The sequence below is a fragment of the Elephas maximus genome, chromosome 1, assembly GCF_024166365.1.
Source record: "Elephas maximus indicus isolate mEleMax1 chromosome 1, mEleMax1 primary haplotype, whole genome shotgun sequence".
Classification (NCBI taxonomy): domain Eukaryota; kingdom Metazoa; phylum Chordata; class Mammalia; order Proboscidea; family Elephantidae; genus Elephas; species Elephas maximus.
The window spans coordinates 25,124,569-25,145,055 of NC_064819.1; positions in this window are offsets into that span (position 1 = coordinate 25,124,569).

A 20,487-nucleotide genomic window follows, 5' to 3' on the forward strand; every position below is an offset into this window, starting at 1 on the left:
TTAATCTAGCCTCGCTACCTTCCCCCTCTCCACCCTTTGCCTTCTCATCTTTGGTCTAGGGTAAATGTTTACCATTTGGTTTCCTCTTGATAAATACAATATTCACTGGTGATATTATTTATTTTATGGGCCAATCTGTCACTTGGCTAAAAGGTGATCTCTGGGAGTGGTTTGAGTTTCAAGTTTACAGAGTATCCCATTATCACTCAGAAGGAAAGATGAATATATAGGCATTGGTGGGCATTGGAGAAAGTAGCCATGTTCTTTGCTCCAAAATGGGAGTACTGGGAAATTAACAACACTTCCATATGGACATGGTTGTTTGTGAGTTTAGGCAGATGGTACCCTAAACAGGATCAGAAAGGTTAGCATGCTCCTAAGCCTGCCATGGAGAGAGAGAGAGGCCTGTGTCGCCATAGGCATGGGAAAAATTAATCTTTCAGAAATGATTTTCACTAATTGATGACTGAGGACTAGATGGGATGATGAAATCCGTAGTGGATATCTGAGTGGACAGATGGCTGAGTAGACAGACCTGCAGTCCCACCACAATTCAGACTGAACTTCAGACAAAGAAGAAGAAAGCCTGACTTGACCAAGACTGTTTCTCCCATATTGACAAACTGCGAGCTTGAAATAAAAATTAAATCAAGTTTTAATAAAAATTAAAACATTGAATTTCTTGCACGTCTAAATTTGTGGGCTGTGATTCAATATGCTACAACTGGTAACAAAGTGAAGACTAGGCTTACTGGGCATAGAAGGAGGTGCGGACAAAGGATGATTGAACGATGATGAGCTTGAATTACCAATGAGACAGCCAAGTGCTATATGCAGAGAGTGTGGAGTACAAAGACATGTAAGGCATAGCCTCTACCTTCAAGAAGCTATAGTTGGTCTGTAAAGCCAGATTCATTTTTCAAAAGATCAGTAATGATCCAAGGGAATATTTGCTAAATATTACAACCACAGAAGTAACTCAGATGAGGGCATGATCAGTGCAGGCTGGGTAGCCAGAAAAGGCCTGACTACAGAGGTAGGTCTTGAACTTGGCCTTCAGAGAAGCATAACACTTAAGCAAATAAAAGAAGTAAACAATGGCACAGAGGTAAGGATGGGGCATGGTGCATTTGAGGGAGAGTGAAGGCTAGTTGCATTAGGACAGATGGCTCCCTTATGTTGGAAATAACTGTTTCCGCCTGGTCCAGGGAATGGTTCCAGTAACAGTACCAGCTTCCACAGAGTCAGTTTCAACTCCTGGTGACCCCATGTGTGTCAGAGTAGAACTGTGCTCCATAGGGTTTTCTTTTTGCTGTTGGTGTCGTTGTGCTTTAAGCGAAAGTTTACAATTCAAGTCAGTTTCTCATACGAAAACTTACACACACATTGTTCTATGACCCTGGTTGCTCGCCTGCAATACGACCGCACGCTCCTTCTCTCTGCTCTGTATTCCCCATGTCCGTTCACCAGATCCTGTCCCCTCTGCCTTCTCGTTCATAGGGTTTCCAATAGCTGATTTTTTGGAAGTAGGTCACCAGATCTTTCTTCCCAGGCACCTCTGAGTGGACTCGAATATCAAACCTTTTGTTTAGCAGTCTAGTGCGTTAATCATTTACACCACCCAGAGACCCCTCAAGGAGCAAAGGCATGAAATCATACTCGTCTAAGAGGTTGAAATTCAATCTGGAGTCAATGAGGGGCCATCAGAGGTGTGTAAGCAGAGGAACATCCTGTGAAAATAAATACATACAAAAAATTAATTCCCAACAATATGTAAGTATGCTTCTAGGAAACCAGGAGGGCTTGCTACATACAACCACTCTAGAACAGTCAGTGGAATGGGAGAGGCTATACTCAAAAGGCAGAGAACTAAAGATACAAACTGGAAACTGGGAAAAAGGGTCAACTAAATATCAAAGACTCACTAGTAGTGTATCTTTACATTACAGATTACTTATATGAACATGTTTTGCTCTTATTATCGAAAAGACAGCATTGTAACGTGAATGAATGAGTAACCCATGTTGACAATTGGAGTTTAGTTTGTTCATTGAACTTGAGAATTATGTGAGCTCCAGGGTTGTTCCTAGAAACTGATTTGATATTGATTTTCCTGGGTCCTTACCATGGGTTACTTGGCTCCACATGACCTGATATGGTGCCTACCAGTCTCTCTGACATTATCTCCTGCTACTCTTGGCTTGCTTCACTCTGTTGGAGCCACACTTCTTCCTATTTCTTGCACAAGACAAATAAATATATTTCTATCCCCGGCCTTTGCTCTTAATATTGCCTCTTCCCAGAGCATGACTCCACAGATCATTACATGGCTCACCTCTTCACTTCAGTTCTCTGCTCAGTTGATTTTACCACACAGGCTTTTCTTGGCCATCATATCTAATTAATAATTTCCTTCTTCAACCCTACGCTTTTCTTTTGGCCTTGCATCAGTAACTGACATTATAGACTCATTTGCATGCTTATTATTTATCTCTTTACTAGAACATAAACCTCTGTGAGGTAAGGTCTTTGTCTATCATCTCTGTAAGTCTTGCCCCTAAAAGGACACCTAATAGGAGTTCAATAAATATTTGTCATACAAATGAATAAATAAATGAAGAACATGGTAGAATTGGAAGGCTACCAAGGGTCGTATAGCCTAAACTTCCTATTTCACAGCTGGGGAACTGAGTTCTGAAAAGGAAAAATAGTTTGCCAAAAGTGGCAAGACTAGAACCCAAGCACCCTGACTTGAGCTATGAAGGACCATATACTCTTCCATTCATTATCGAGCATGGATCAGCTGGCAAAATCAATGGTTCCTGGAATTCTAAGCCACAAAATTTGATACTGCTTTATTAACAAATATAGATTCAACCTATGTCCAATATTCCTACTCCAGAAACTTCCTGGAAGATAACTATGTTGTCATTGGAAAGAACCATGGACTTAGAGTGCTAAGATTGAGTTTAAATACTCTATTTTAGTGGCTCTCAAACTCTTTGATCAGAATCTCTTACATTCTTACAAATTATTGAGGACTTCAGAAAGTTTTTTTCATGTGTGTTGAGTCTATCAACATTTTGCCTATGAGGAATGAAAAGTGGAAATTTAAAAATATTTTTTTATTTCAAAATAACGATAATAAATCCATTACATGTTAACAAAAATAACATTTCTTTTTTTAGGAAGAATAACTATATCTTCCAAAACAAAAACTTTAGAAGAGCGGCATCGTCTGGTTTAATAAACAGATAGATTCTCTTATGGCTTCTACATTCAGTCTCTGCAATATGTTGTTTTGAAGTATATGAAGAGATATAGCATTATGTAGATGTATTGTTGAAAAAGAGAGTAGTTCAATAGCTTTTACAGATAATTTTGCATATTTCATTTTTATACTGCACTGCAACTCAACAAGGGATAGTTTCTTAAGGCTATGTGTGATGTGAAATCTGAAACTATATTGTCTGAAAGTAGTACCTTTTATATTCTGTTACATTAAAATTTATTGATCTATTTTGTATTTTGTGTGGCTCTTCTATCCATGTGTGATTTTGTAACATAATGCATTGGCCATGTAGCAAAAAATCGGTTCACTGAATTTAGTAGATCATTCAGATGGTGTCCACACTATCCAAAAAATTACATTATTCATATTTTCATCATCACTGATTTTATTAGAAAAATCAGTAAGTGCTGGGAAGCTGTCAAGATCACAGCGGCAGACACAAGTTTTCTAAAATTCTAATTTTTGCTTGAAAGTTTGAATTTTATCACTGGTAACAAATGCCACCAGGTTCACTTTATTCATTTGCAAGAAAATATCAGCCAAATCCATGTTCTGAATAACCATAGTGTAAAAACGGCTTGGGGGCAGTGCCTAATCTCCTCCAATCCCACAAGGGGAAAGGAGACCCAAGATCAATAGTGCAAGGCTGACTCCCATGAGGCAGAGGCCAGACAATCCATCTTTACTAATTCTGAACCCAACCATTCCTCACAGCACTCTCTAATTCATTGCAGTGGTGACACAGAACTCACAGACCACATTCATGATTATGGGAAGTAACAGTTACCATTCGGGTTCAGGAACACTCAGGATACAGTTCTTCCATCAGGATAGACTCTCCCCAGCTATGCTCATGGGAATGCCTCTCCCTGGCCCTCAGCCTCTGCCCAAAGGCACTCTGCTTTCTCTCTCCATGGGCCGAGAAGCCCACCGTACCATTTCCTGCTGCTGGGTCTCTCCTACTGGCTCTCTTCCCCTGGTGGTGGTGGTGGTGGTGGTGGTGGTGGCGGTGGTGGTGGTGGCGGTGGTGGTGGTCTCCTCCTCTCTGCTCTGGAATTGTCTCTCTTTTAAGGCAAAACTGACCAATCCCCTTGGTAGGCTACAATTATCCTATCACACAGTCACCTGGGTGGGAGTTACAAGACCACGGCTAGAAAGGCCACATGCAAAAGTAATTAATCACATTGCACATAGTCTTTCAAGTAAAATGATGGTCCACAGAAAAAAAGCAGGTAGTGCAGCTCACTACTCAAACCATATTCGGAAGTGTTCTATACATACCTCCCATTTCATGCATAGAATATTTATAATGAGATTTAATAATTTTTAATACTTTTTTTACTTCTTCAAGAAAATTGTGGCTTTTTTTTTCCCTGTGAATGTGTGATGGTGAAGATCCATGAGAAGGTGACAGAAGGTTTTTACCCATCATTAAGTTTGCCTTTTCAGTGCAAATTTCAACACAATGAAAAAGGCAACTCATGTCTCGGTAATACTATGAAAGTAGTTTTGACCTCACAGATCCCTGAAAGAGTCTCAGGGATAATCAGGTGACTGAGGACCATATTAAATATTGATGCTTTAGTAGTTATATGAGTCCTTGGGTAGCACAAATGGCTAAGCGTTGGGCTACTGACAGAAAGGTTGCTGGTTCAAACCCACACAGAGGTGCCTCAGGCATAAGGCCTGGGGATCTGCTTCTGAAAGGTCACAGCCGTGAAAACCCTATCAAGCAGTTCTACTCTGCATTTGTGAGGTTGCCATGAGTCAGAATGGACAGGGTGGCAACTAACAACAGCAGTTATTAGCTCTCTTTTCTTGTTCAAATAATAACTCCAAGCCTCAGTTGCTCATGTGTAGAATCTAGATAATACCTTTTCTGCCTTATAGAGTTGTGTTGTTATTATTGTTATCATCATCATTATTAATAATCAACATTTTTTGTGACTTTACCATTTGGTGTGATTGGGTTGAAAGTTGCACTTGGTCATGTCACTTGTTTCTGGCAACCACTTCCCTACTTAATGAGGAAATTGAGTCAGAGAGAGGTGAAGTAACTTAAGTAAGGTCACACAGCCAGTAAGTGGATGAAACAAGATTTAACCCAAAGACTGACGAGCTCCAATGATCTTGCTATACCATACATAATAAAGCATATGTAGTACGCCAGACTATACATGAAAGCATCTGGCAGTGCCTGAAAATTGATAAATGAAGGTAACTGTCTTGAACAGAGAGTTCCAAGTCAAAAGAAAATTTGAGGGGATGTAGGAAACGTTGGTGGCGTAATGGTTAAGTGCTACCTTTTGTTAAACAAAAGGTCGGCAGTTCAAATCCTCCACGTGCTCTTTGGAAACCCTATGGGGCAGTTCTACTCTGTCCTATAGGGTCGCTCTGAGCCAGAATCGACTCGGCGGCACTGGGTTTGGTTTTTGGTTTTAGTGATAGTATGCTATTGGTGTTAAGGTCTAACCCCCAAAAAACATACCCCTTGCAGTTGAGTTGATTCCATGCAGTTGAGTTGATTCCAACTCATAGTGACCCTAAAAAAGGTGCCTTTAAAACTTTTTTTTTTTCAGATTAATTTTTTTTTTTTTTTTCATGTGTGCCCTTGGGCTTGGGCATGTTTCACTTCCCACAGTCAGCAATTGTGACTTCTTTTGGAGAACTTCCCCTGGGCGACTGGAGTCCTTTACTGGAACACAGAGAAAGCTGGAATTGTCTGGAAGATTACATACCCCAGGGATGGCTCTTTGCCAATGACTGGAGGTACAGGATTTTGAAAGCTCAAGCTCCGTGGTCCCACACTGGAACAACTTTGAGGTAATTTATTTTGAAATTCACATTGAAGCTTCTGTCTCCAGGACTTTACCTAACACTATCCTTGCTTTGTTGGCTCCCCGCTCCCCTTCCTATCCTCCTTCCCCCACTTTCTTACTGTTTTTTTCCTTGCAGCACTTTGTTAATAAATCATTTGTACATTAGGAATTCTTGTTTCTGGGTCTGATGTTAGAGGATCTTACCTAAAATAGTGACTCACCCAATTCCCGTTTAATGTCAATAAGAATAATATGGCCACACCTCAGTAGTCTTTTGATAGGCATCCATGCCTTTCTCTCCATTCACATTCTTCCAAGACTTGTAAATGCAAGATTCTTACTCACTGTAGCCAAGTGCAAGGGAAGCCTTACTGTAAAGTAATAGCATTTTGCAGGAAAATAACCTTGGGCGTGGATAGGTCCTGGTTCCTTTGCTTCCTGGAGTTCAAGCAGAGATTTGACCTAACTCATTTCCTCCCCACATTCCTGGCTGGTAGACAAAGGCAGAGAGGAAGGAGGAGCTGAGTCACCAAGGCTTAATTCACTTGTCTGTATCTTGGCCCCTAGAGTTTGCTTTAATTGAAGAAGCTTTCAGTGGGATTAACTTTGCCGCAAAAAAGCACATTGGGTTTCCTTTCAAGGAAAACCTTCGGCTATATTGGAACGACATGAATACTTAAGACCTTTGAAGAATGCAGGCATTTTCCAAGGCTGATGGGAACTGTCTCTCCAACTGAGCCCAGGGAAGTTAAGTCACCTTCCCCTGTGTTATCTCTGTCTATGCATTAGGAATCTCCAGGCACAGTGCTATGTGGGTGCAGTGGCACAAGCTGACTGCATCTGATGACACAGGTCCTCTCCCTTCAGGCCCACCTGGGGTTCTCAAACACTAGGGGGGTTTCCGGAAAGAAGACCTGAACAGGGAAGGCAGATTGTAGTTCTCACCTAACATCCTAGGAAGTAATTTCACTGTCAGGATGGTGCTAGTGTACTATTGCTTGGTTCAAGACAAACTGAACTATCCTTTGCCCAAGAAAATCAGAGAAGCATTTAGGAACCACCACCACGGAGTGAATGAAAGAGTATTACACTGGTTGTGAGGAGACCCAGGATGAGGTGGTCTCTATGAGCTCAGCCATTGACAAGATTCTACAATTTTGAAATTCTTTCAGTAGTATGAAGAATTCTATGGACATTTAATGGTTTCTGGATCATCTGGTGTCAACACAGAATGAGCAACTCCATGTATGTCACTGATTCCAGGGCATTAGAGATTTTCTGCTCCCTCCCCACATCTTGAAAAATTATAGAAACTACAAGATGCTCCAGGGGTAACTGAGCCACTGTCTGAATGTTATAAGGGGTGGCCAGCCCCACTGGTAATTTTTAGATGTTTAACTGAGTTGTAGAGCACCAGGAAACTAGACATTTTCTGAAACTGTAATCTTTTCAGAGGCAAAAACTCCCAAAGTAGGTGCAGTGGTCTCTCCTTCCTGGCCTTTCCACCACCAACGGCAGTTGCCACATAGTTGATTCCTACTCATGCTGGTCCCACGTGTGTCAGAGTAGAACTGTGCTCCATAGGGTTTTCAGTGACTGATTTTTCTGAAATAGGTTACCAGACCTTCCTTCCATGGCACCTTTAGGTGGTCTTGAACCTCCAAATTTTGTTTAACAGCTGAGTGCATTGACCATTTGCACCATCCAGGGACTCCTCCTGGCCTTTATTCATACACCTTTGTGTATGTTCCCAGCCAAATGAAGCCACCTATTGCCTGACTCCCTACATTGCCACACCCTCACAGCTTTGCTTGTGCTATTCATCCCATGAGATAGTCCAAATACTTCTTTCTCTCCAACATTACCCTCAAACTCCCTAATCTAAAGCATCTTTTCTTCCTCCAGGCTCTACCTAATTGCTTATGTCTCCTTCTCACTCTGGAAAGCCTTATAGATATTTGTTTATACATCTGTAACATCCACTACCTTCTCCCAAACCCTAGACTATGAGCACCTAAAGGGCAAGGATCAGGTTTATCTCACTCCTGAAGATACTCATAGACACTGGCATACAGTGGCCATTATGATCTTCCAGGCCCAGTAGCATTGGCACGTGTTTTATTCAACCATGTCAAAAGAGGCAGTGAGATACAGAGAGAAGAACAGGGCTTTGCAGTTTAAAAAAAAAAAAAAAAGTGTGTTTTAATCCTGTTTCTTTTATTTACTGTCTGTGTGACCTTGGGCAAGTTGTTTCAAGTCATTGGATCTCTGCTTTTTTGTGTGTAACATGGCAATATCAACACTTAATTTCCAGGGTTGTATAAGAGAAGCTCAATGTAAATAATAGACCTCAATAGATGGTGGCAGCTGTTATAATTATGTTTATGATTATTATTCTATGTCTATGAGAATGTATCTGTCTGTACAATGAAAACCCTAGGGAGCAGTTCTACTCCGCACACATGGAGTTGCCGTGAGTCAGAATCAACTTGACCGCAACTAACAACAACAACTACAATGGAAATCGACATAAAAATGGAATGGAGGAAATACTCTAAATTCTTGGTCTGAGTTCATGTGGGGAAATGACAGGGAAAGCTATATAGGCCTGTAGATGGAGTGCTTGATTTATTAAAATGCACACAGTTGCGTGTGCACGCACAGACATTGGTTTGTAGTAAATATGAAAAAATGTTAATCATAGGTTCGAGGGGGATAGGTAAATGGATGAGTGTTGTATTATTTTTTTAAAGTTTTCCATTTTTTTTTTATAGTACACATTCTAAGTTTATTGATGAAAATTCCATATGGCATCATAGAAGGTAAGGTTTTCTTTGTTGACACTGCATCCTTCTTCTTCAGTAGGAAGCGTGCCACCGGCAAGCCAATGACCAGTTGGGGAGAAGATGCAGTAGGTATTAGTGGGGCTTCACTTTCCAGAAAGAGTCCAGTTGAAGATGCCAATGGCCGGTCAGAGCTGCAAACCCCCAAGAGAGTACTTCCCAGCTGGAAACAAAGAGCCATCTCATCGCCACAGTTCTTGCCTTTTACACACAGAAGCTGAACCACAGCTGATGCCACACATCAGTGTAATTAAAAAGGAAAATTTGCAGAAAGAAATATATGTTTGTGTGAAGATACATTTTGAATATACCATTTACTGTCTACCTTTTCCCTTCCTTCTACTAAAAACCACTCTAGAGAAAGAAAAACATATTACCTGCATTTTTTTCACAGTATTTATTATTAACTTAAAAAAATAATCTATCAAACCTTTATTAAGCACCTAGTATGTTTTAAGAGAAGAAGCCCTGGTGGCTCAATGGTTAAGCCCTCGACTGCTAACCGAAAGGTCGGTAGTTGGAACTGACCAGCTGCTCTGTGTAGGAGAAAGGTGTGGCAGTCTTTTTCTCTAAAGATTACAGCCTAGAACACCCTATGAGGCAGTTCAACTCTGTCTTATATGGTCCCTATGAGTCAGAATCAACTGGACAACACACAACAACAACAGCAGGTTTTAAACCAGGAGCTCTGATGGCACGAAACTAGGTTGGTATCTGAAGGACTGATGGTTTGAACCCACCCAGCAGCTCCTTGGGAGAAAGACCTGGCAGCCTGCTTCTAAAGAATTACAGCCTAGAAAATCCTATGGGGCAGTTCTACTCTGTCACAAGGGGTAGATATGAGTAGGAATTGACTTGATGGCACACAATAACAACAACGTTTAAGAACTTCCTCTAGGGTTTGGAGTAGAAAATTGAGTATTAAATGGCCACAGTGAACAAGGAGCTTTCAATGTATATGTGTCTACAAAACAAAACCAAACCACAAAGCTGATTTTGGTAACATCCAAAAAGACAAAGGTTATATTAAAAATATTTAATAACCCTAATAGAATGTGCACAAACCATTCAGAACGCACCCACTGACCAATTAGATTGCGTGCCTGTGCTAAAAAAAATAAATGTTTAGTGAGTGGTTTCAGGCAAGCATCATCTATCTTGTGTCAAAAAGCACCTGGGCTTTTCAAAAGGAATGTTTGACAGACAGGCAGTGTAACTGAAAGTTAAGTGAGGGATTTATGTATATATATTTTTTCTGAAGTGTAGAGGTTATATTCGTTTTCTGCCTCACAATATTTAAAATGCTTTTTAGCTTTCAGGAACAAAAACAAGATCAAACTAAGTGGCAGAGGTCCATCAGTAATGTATCATAAAACAGGGACAAAACTGAGTGTTATATATAGTCATTCTAGTGGCCCGCAATCAAGAAAGCTTGTTGTGGAGGTGTGATTGGACTTAGTTCTTGAAGGAGAGGCAGCACTCTGAAAGATACGTTGAGACAGGTGAGGGAAGGGTCCAGCCATTCTGTTGGAGAGAATAGCATAGTAAATGCACAGGAGTATGAAAATTCAGAGATAGTTTGCTCATTCTACAAATAGTTATTAAGTGTCTACTAGGTTGGGATTCATCAGTGAACGATAAAAGGAATCCTGCCTTGTGATGCTACATTTTAGCAGAAAATATTGAGCAGCCGAGGTTGGCTGGAGGATCAGATGGAATTAGACTTAAAGAGTAAACCAGTGACAGGCTGTAGATGGCTGTTATCCTGTTGGCAATGGCCAACCATCGAAGAGTTTTCCTTCAACGAAGGGCTTGAGGAACCTGGGTGCATTGGTGTAATCTGAGGCTGACAGATTCTAGAACACTTATCCTGTCCCACCTACTGCAAGACCACAGGCTTCAGCTTCCTGGATGTATGTGTGTATTCAGGTTCAGGGAAATGACATACTAAAAAATTATGTGCTGATTTGGAGATAGAGGTGCCATGGAAAAGAGCTCTGAATTGGAACCAAAAGACTTGGTGCGACCCCAGATCCTACCACTAACTGGCTTTGTGAACTTGGACATGCATGTAACCTCTCAGAGGCTCAGCTTCCTCAACTGTCAAATGCAGCAAATAATGCTTGCTCTACCTATTTCAAGGGCTGTTCTTTGGAGTCAAAATATAATTTATATGAAATTTCTTAGAAAATTGTGAATCAGTATAAATGAACAGTATAAAGATGAATTCTTTCTTAATATAGTCAATCTAAACCATAAGACCTTTTACCAGACCTTCTTTTGCTTTGCTAATCTTCATTTTTTTTTAATGAATAACCCCCAAAAAAAAAAAAATCCAAGGATTCACCCACAGCAGACACATGGAGGTCTTCTCATTAAAATAAATAAATAAATAAAACTGTCACTGTGAGGTCATTAAATACATGTTAGGCCATTCTTAAAAAATGTTTTGCAGTATTAATTCATCTCACCTCACAATGGAGCCCTGATAACACAAGTGGTTAAGCTTTTGGCTACTAGTCAAAAGGTCAGTAGTTCCAATCCACCAGTCACTCCTTGGGAACCCTATGGGGCAGCTCTACTCTGTCCTATAGAGTCACAATGAGTTGGAATTGACTCGACAGCTATGGATTATGGGTAGTCTCACAACAAAGTTAGGTTGTACCAGAAATGTTCCCATTTTACACATGAGGCAAAGAGAATGTCAAGTAACTTTTCCAAGCCTGCCAAGTGATGAAGTCACGTTGGGAACATAGGGAATCTGACTACAGAGCCTAAGCTCTCATTTATCCTCTTATTCAACACACATTTTCCGTAGACAAGATTCAATGCGAAATACTAAGGTTGCAAAGAGCTTTGTTGCTGGCTATATAAGGCCATTTTGTATTTGACCATTTTCTTTGGTCTGTACTGAGTATTAAAGGCAGTACAGCTTGTCTGACATTATGATTAAACCAAAAAACCCATTGCCATGAAGTCAATTCCAACTCAGAGTAGAACTGCCCCATAGGGTTTCCAAGGCTATTAATCTTTACGGAAGCAGACTGCCACATCTTTCTCCCGTGAAGCAGCTGATGGGTTTAAACTGCTAACCTTTCAGTTAGCAGCTAACTGCTTTAACCACTGTACAACCAGGGCTCCTTTCAATGTTGCAATTAGTCCTAATAAAATCAGCCTAATAATGTGCTGTCTTGTGTCCAGTCCACTTCAGGCATTTACACTAAATTATCAGCCCCTGAAGGAATTTGTGTTTGTAAGTATCTGTCTAGACCCTGTGACTGATGAGACCCTTACACTATATTTGATTGACCTAAACTGACCTTTAAAATCGAAAGCCCAAACCCCTTGCCGATAAGTCAATTCTGACACATAGCGACCCTGGAGGACAGGGTAGAACTGTCCCATAGGGTTTCCAAGGAGTGCCTGGTGGATTTGAACTGCCAACTTTTTGGTTAGCTGCCATAATTCTTAACCACTACACCACCAGAACTTCCAACTGACCTTTAGTGATTAGCAAATCTATAGTCAAAACCCAGGTCTCCAAGACTCACTCCATTACTTTGTCCTTGTCTTCAAGGAATCTAGTTTTGTGCATATAACATCTTCTCTGTACACCTTATTTCTGACTTTCCCAATTGTTAAAGGAAAAAATGACTATTATAGACCAAAGAGGGTTCCTGGGTGGCACAAATGGTTTGCAATCGACTGCTAACCTAAAAATTAGTGGTTCAAACCCACCGAGCAGTGCTGCAAGAGAAAGCTCTATCAATCTGCTTCTGTAAAGATTGTTGTTGTTGTTAGGTGCCGTCGAGTCAGTTCTGACGCATAGCGACCCTATGCACAACAGAACGAAACACTGCCCCGTCCTGCGCCATCCTTACAATCGTTGTTATGCTTGAGCTCATTGTTACAGCCACTGTGTCAATCCACCTGGTTGAGGGTCTTCCTCTTTTCCGCTGACCCTGTACTCTGCCAAGCATGGTGTCCTTCTCCAGGGACTGATCCCTCCTGACAACATGTCCAAAGTACGTAAGACGCAGTCTTACCATCCTTGCCTCTAAGGAGCATTCTGGCCACACTTCTTCCAAAACAGATTTGTTCGTTCTTCTGGCAGTCCATGGTATATTCAGTATTCTTTGCCAACACCACAATTCAAAGGCATCAACTCTTCTTCAGTCTTCCTTATTCATTGTCCAGCTTTCACATGCATATGCTGCGATTGAAAATACCATGGCTTGGGTCAGGCGCACCTTGGTCTTCAGGGTGACATCTTTGCTCTTCAACACTTTGAAGGGGTCTTTTGCAGCAGATTTGCCCAATGCAATAGCTGTTTTGATTTCTTGACTGCTGCTTCCATGGCTGTTGATTGTGGATCCAAGTAAAATGAAATCCTTGACAACTTCAATCTTTTCTCCCTTTATCATGATGTTGCTCACTGGTCCAGTTGTGAGGATTTTTGTTTTCTTTATGTTGAGGTGTAAGCCATACTGAAGGCTGTGGTCTTTGATCTTCATTAGTAAGTGCTTCAAGTCCTCATCACTTTCAGCAAGCAAGGTTGTGTTACCTGCATAATGCAGGTTGTTAATGAGTCTTCCTCCAATCCTGATGCCCCATTCTTCTTTGTATAGTCCAGCTTCTCGTATTACTTGTTCAGCGTACAGATTAAATAGGTATAGTGAAAGAATACAACCCTGATGCACACCTTTCCTGACTTTAAACCAATAAGTATTCCCTTGTTCTGTCCAAACAACTGCCTCTTGATCTATGTAAAGGTTCCTCATGTAAAGATTATAGCCGAGAAAACCCTATGAAGCAGTTTTACTTTGTAACATACGGGGTTGCCGTGAGCCGGACTCGACTTGAGGCCGAGCATATAGACAAAACACTGAGTCTTTAGTGACAAAGTTTTACTGTCCAGAAGCAAACCAATCCAGCACAGAGTCTAGGTAGGTTGTTAAGAATGAGATTCAGGGGAGGAATGGGTAAGTCTTTTAAAGCCAGAGAGTGCATGTTGGTCTCTATCCCACATTAGGAAAGCAAAGGCTCCAAGCATGGTTGATTGGCTAGAGAAGATGTCTGGGTTTGCCAGTTAGGGAAGCCCTGGGCTGGTTGGAGGTGGTCTACGGTATTCCTGAGGTGCCTATCGGGGGATGATGGTGTCTGGATGCCTCTGGTATATACATGATGTGCCCAAGTCAGATTATATTGCCTTTCAGGTCTGCACTATTGCCTATAGGCTAGGAGGTCAGAACAATCAATGAGGTAGCATGAAATCAACCCATCACAAGTCATCCAAACAGACTTTCTAAAGTCCTGTAGTATGAAAGATGTGGTACAAAATCATTAGACCTAGTCTTCCCCTGGCTTTAGGAGATTGTCCATCTGGGAAGGACATTTGCCTCAGTCTCTCTAAGGGGTGCCAGACCTAGGGCTAAAATGATGTTGCTCTTGGGTCAAGACAAAACCCGGATTTTTCCAGAAGAAATTTTTGATAGATAGGTGGTCTAACTGGCAGTAGCTGAGAAGTATACTTATATATATGACTTTTTCCTTTTTGTTTTCTTTCGTAAGGGTAGGCAAATTTATTGTTCATCCTTAACCCAGGTACCACAGTGAAAATTTTCTTTTGTATTCATAAAAATAAAAAACCAAACCCATTGCAGTCTAGTAAATTCCAACTCATAGTAACCCTATAGGACACAGTAGAACAGCCCCACAGGGTTTCCAAGGAGTGCCTGGTGAATTCAAACTGCTGACCTTTGGGTTAGCAACTGAACACTTAACCTCTAAGCCACCAAGTTTTCCTTTGTATTCATAATCAAAAGCAAAAAAAAAAAATCAAAAGGATTAAACAAGTGGCAGAGGCAGAAGGAGATCATTTGCACAGCACCAAGAACATAAAATCCAGATTGGGTCTAACACACCTCCTTGTCTGAATTCCAAGGACTGCTTAAGGCCTTGGGTGTTTGTGGACAAACACTAGCATGGGGGATGGAAATACAATAAAGCAAACAGAGAAAGACCTGCTTGTAAGCAGCACCCTAGTTCCACTGAGAAAGAGAGAGTAATAATAAAAACAGCAAAAACAATAAGGGTCTTACTCTGGCATGGAAGAGAGACCTCTCCTAAGTAGAGGTTGGACTGGATTTCACTGAAAATGAGAAAGGAAGGTGTGTGGCCTAGCTGGCTCTTACTTGCTTTTGGCTAGTTGAATGCAGCCTTGCTATGAGATTCTGGATAGTTCCATTTCCTGTCTGAAACTCAGTTTCCTACTCCATAAAGTAAGGAGTTGGACTAGATGATTCTTAAGATCCTTCTTAGTCTGTGCTTCTATGATTCTAGGGCTGTGTCTTTCTTACGCTCTGAATTTCCCACAGACTTTTGCACTGACCAGAGGGTATTGAGGGAAGTTGAGTAACCCTTTGGCCAGGAAACACAAAGAGAGCTCTCATAGCAACAAAGCCCACGTGCCACCTCTGTGCAGACATTTGACAAGCTCTGCCTCACCGACAGATTCTCTTACCTCACCAAAGTTTACCACCTCTGATCTCACCATGAATGCACCCAACTCAGCCAAAGTGAGGAGGAGAGCCTGACATTACACAAGAGTACCATGGAAATAATTAGAGTGGAGTTTGTAAGAAAGTAGTCTTTCAGCCAAGAGACAGGGGAGCTCTTTTCCTGGGGGGAGGAAAGAATGCATGACACTCATGAGACAGGCAGACATTCACCGCTCCTATTACCCTCACCAAGGGAGGTCAAGGTGTTACAGAGGCTGTGATGATGAGGAAAGAACTGTGGTATTGTACCCCAGGACAAGAATTAATGAGGCTAAGGAGGTGAAAGATGAAGGGGTGAAGCAGCCAAGCTAGGTTATCGTGAATAGGATATTAAGCCAGTAAAGAAGTAGGGCAGTGTAGGAGAAGACAGAACTTCCATTGATACCCAAATGTTGATTGAACACTAGCCAGTAATGGGACAATATGGTGCCTTCTGCTGAGCCTTTGGTGAGACCAGCTTACACGTGATTTCCTGTCCTGCATGTAAATCTGAAGGTATCAGAGGCCTCAGGGTAGGGGTTGATAAATGAAGTAGCAAGCAATGACCTCCTAGGAGTGATTCAAAACTCCTGGCAAAATGCAAATAATCCTGGTGCCCTACGCACCATAGAGGGAATCGCCAGCCAAGCAGGAACATAAGGTTTGAGTGGAAGACGGGGTAAAATGCAGATGTCTTGGGCAAAGAGGAAGAAAGAGAAACAGGCAGGGAAAGGGGATTTTCTAAGGACAAGTTTCATATTTTACTGAGAGTTTATGCTGCTTAGTAGTAAGTCTCTTAGGGTGAGAACACCTTAGAGTCCCTGAGAAAGCAAAAAAAAAAAAAAAAAGGAAGGGAAAAGGAAGTTGAGATGTCTCTATTACAAAAATAGTTAAAAAAAAAAAAATTTTAAATAGCCAAAAAAAAAACAAACCCCAAAACAAAACCAAAACTAAACAAAAAACTTCCCAGTGGCCTGAGAGCCATTTTGAACACCAGGTTTTACAGGTTTTAGACAAATATTTCCTAGGCTTCTCCTGCCTGGGTGAGATTCACAAAAGGGTACTATTAGAGCATTCTTTTATGACTTCTCTGCTGGGTTTTTACAAAGCCAAGAATTTATTCTAATACACCAAATGTGCTGGTGCCTTGATGCCTCTTGACTTCCAGAATTCTTGAGAACAAACTTTCTGAACTTTTCCAAAATGCATTTGGCAGGAGGCCTCGCGGAATGACACAGCAGAATTTTCTCTATTATTTCACAACCCAGAACCTGACAGTGGGCTGATCTTTGTGTTCTTTCTCCTTTCATTCTCATTTAAAGTTCCAACTTTGCTCTATCCTAGGTATTGTTGAGTGCTTTCTCTAATCTTTACTCATTAATGGGGCACCAAAAGAAACCAAACCTGTTGCTTTCAAGTTGATTCCAACTCAGCGACCCTATAGGACAGAGTAGAACTGCCTAATAGGGTTTCCAAGGAGCAGATGGTGGATTCGAACGGCCATCCTTTTGGTTAGCAGCCAAACAGTTAACCACTACGCTACCAGGGCTGCCATTAATGGGGTACAGCAATATTCAATGGAAGGTATTGGTAAATTGGAGGAAAATTGGACACAAATGATGTGAACTGAGCTAAATAAATGGTAGGACAGAATGCTCAACAGGGACATGATTTGTAGAAGGTAGTACCTAGAGTTGAAGGATATCAATCTATTTTTCAAAATCACCATAGTTTCTTGTACAGATCCAACTGCCATATTGTCAAGATTATAGAGCAAATGTCAGACAAACTAAAGTGCCCGCAAAATGCTTAATTTTGTATCTGTTGCTCCCTAAGTTAAGTTTTCTCTGCTAGAAACTTCTTCCCAACAATTCACCCTCTGTATCCAACTTTTACTCAAATTACAAAATGCTATTCCTCCAAGGTCCTCAGCTGAAGATTCTCCTCTAGAATCGCAAAAGGGAAATTCACCTGCCTGTACTTGCTGTCCACTTGGCACATAGACTGGTTCAGGATTAGTGAAGGGAGTTACAAATCTTATAAATGTCAAGGGCACACCCAACATAGACTCTAAAAGCACCACTTTAAACTAATGAACTACTCTTCTCTGACGGAAAAAAAAAAAAGGTGTATGGATCTAAGAAGTTTCTCTAAAGAAGGAACAAGTTTCCAGATACTTTTAGTTCCCCGTTTAGTGAAGATTATGACTTTAAAGAAGGAGCCTACTGGTGCAGTGGTTAAACGCTTGGCTGCTTACAGAAAGGTCAGCAGTTCGAACCCACCATCTCCTCCTCATGAGAAAGATGTGGCAGTTTGTTTCCAGAAAGATTTACAGCCTTGGGAACCCTATGGGGCAGTTCTACTCTGTCCTATAGGGTCATGATGAGTCAGAATCGACTGGACAGCAGTGGGTTTTATAGCTTTAACAGAGGAAATTGTTTTCAAACAGTAACCTTATGTCTATAATGCAGAGATGTTTTATGCCATCCTTCAGCTCTCCCCCAGAAAGGATATTACTGAAACACAAGTTAGGGTTTCAAAGCCCTCATTTTACAGATGCTGAAACTGAGGTGCAGAAAGTTAAGAACCTGGCCCAACTCACCATACGTCATTCATTACAATGTCCACTCTGCCTCCCCCCATTTCCATGAAAATCTATTCATCTGTATAACTGATTTTGGAATAAGTATGAAGCATCAGGGGAAGAAAAAAAAAGAGATGTGTCAATCAAATTCAGAGACGTGTTAATGGACAGTAAGATTCTTATGGGTACAAAGAGGATGGTAGGAATCTGTATTCAAGGCTTGGAGGTATCTTATATTCTAGTTTACCTAGTAACGTGAAGGAGAAAAAATGGCTGAAGGAAGAATGAACACTGCCTCCCGCTAGAGAGCGGGTGCTCCGACTCAATATTATGGGTGTCTTCCCAGGGTCTTGGAAGGCTCCAATGTGTATCCACCACTCATGTACAATCCTTTATTTCATACCTTCATTTTGCCATGAGAAGTGCATTGCGTATCAACTAGGATCCCTTGGCTACCTTTTTAGGTCATCCAGAAGCTTCACACAAAAGCAGAAATGTAGTTGTTGGATCTGAGACAGCCTGTGTAAATCTGACCTAACTCAAGCATATTTAATCAACATTAGGTCTTTGGTGTCTTTTAACTATTAATATTAGGTAAGTTATTCTAATAATGCTCAGTATATCAGGAAAAAAAAAGGCATCATTTAGGATCTGGGTTCAATAAACTTTTTTTTATTTTTTATATTTTAAGCAATTTCACGAGTGCTTTTTACAGAAGAGTAAGGAGGTAGTGAAAAACATGAGAAATTTTAATAAGAAATCAAGCATAAAAAAATAAACATTACCTTCCAGTCAATTCCACAGCAAACCTAAAATTTTGTTCTTTATTATTAACTCATAGCTACTCCATAGGACAGAGTAGAACTGCCCCATAGGGTTTCGAAGGAGCAGCTGGTGGATTCAAACTGCTGACCTTTTGGTTAGCAGCCAAGCTCTTAATCACTGTACCACCAGGGCTCCTATTTCAGAGGTACATACACACAAAAGAGCAGATATCCTCTGAATGCAACGAACTGTTCATCATTTATCATGTACTCTGGTACACATCCATCTCGTAAAACTGATTTCAAATACGTTTCTGCTAGTTTCTAGATTGTCGTTACTTCTGGTTGTTCTTCTTGCACTTGCAACTCCAAAATGAAATACTTGAAAATAATTTTGGAATTGATGGCTCATAATTTTGTCATGGAGGGGATGACCATCTTCTTTGCTCCAAATTGTAAAACACTTTTAGATTTAGAAACACCAATTAGGATAAATCCGATGAGTTTAAAATTTCTGTATCCTTCGTTTCATTCCAGTTATCTTTGACACAGCCCTGCCTTCGGCATGTGTCCACTGGTGAACCCTAGGGGGTACAGTTTGGTGCATAAGCATCATAAGGGATGAAAGAATACTGTCATAACATCCTTTCAGAAAAACAGAATGATCAGGTTATTGTCTCAAAATATTATACAGAGAAATAATTCCTATTAAATGACCAACAGAATGAGATGACTACGTATCTTTTTTAGCCTCAGAACAATATTGATCAATCATTGAACCTTGTGTTTGAGAAAATTCACCTAGGATATCATCACATTGGGTCTGAGATTTAATTTATAACACCAATTTCACCATCATCATTAGAGTCTAGGGTACTGCTGGCTGTTTATACGTATCTTCTGATTTAACAGTTCACTTCTTCTGACGTGAAAAGAAAAGCCACTTTTTTTTAAAAAAGCATCTAACTCATTTTCAGGCAATTATCATAGGGTTTGTTGGGCCCTCCTATAAATCTAAAACACATTATGGAATGCAAATGGTTACAACTGTAACAAATGATTACAACTGCTCAAAAGAGAAATCCAAAACTAAATTGGGGTCCGAAATGTCACATTATAATGGCATTATAATGGCGAGAACTGTGAACATCATTAATCACTGATATACTCTACATCATCATTGATTAATGGGAAGTTCATAATTCTTTAATTTTCTTTTATTCAAATGGCAGCATTCTATCAACAATTTCATTTCTTGGAATCCATTTTCTATATTTTCAGGAAAAAGAATTGGAATCTATTGATACTCCTAGCTTAAGCTGAGCCTACCTTGCCGATATGACTGTATGAGTATCTTCATAACGTGATTACATCTATAAATCGAAAAGCAAGCTGACATTATATATGTTAGTCTGTTGAATTCTTTTTAAGTCTAAGGTATTATATCAGTTTCATGCCATCTAATGTACGCCCATAAAAGAATGAACTTTCTCATTTCCTTAAAAAAAATATTAGACCATCAAGAGATAATATTTAATTGGCTCAATCAACATATATAATAGCAAAGGTGACATTTAACACTGTGTTTATAAGGAGACATGGCTCCACCACAGCCCACCATCTGCAATGTCATTCCCACATACCAA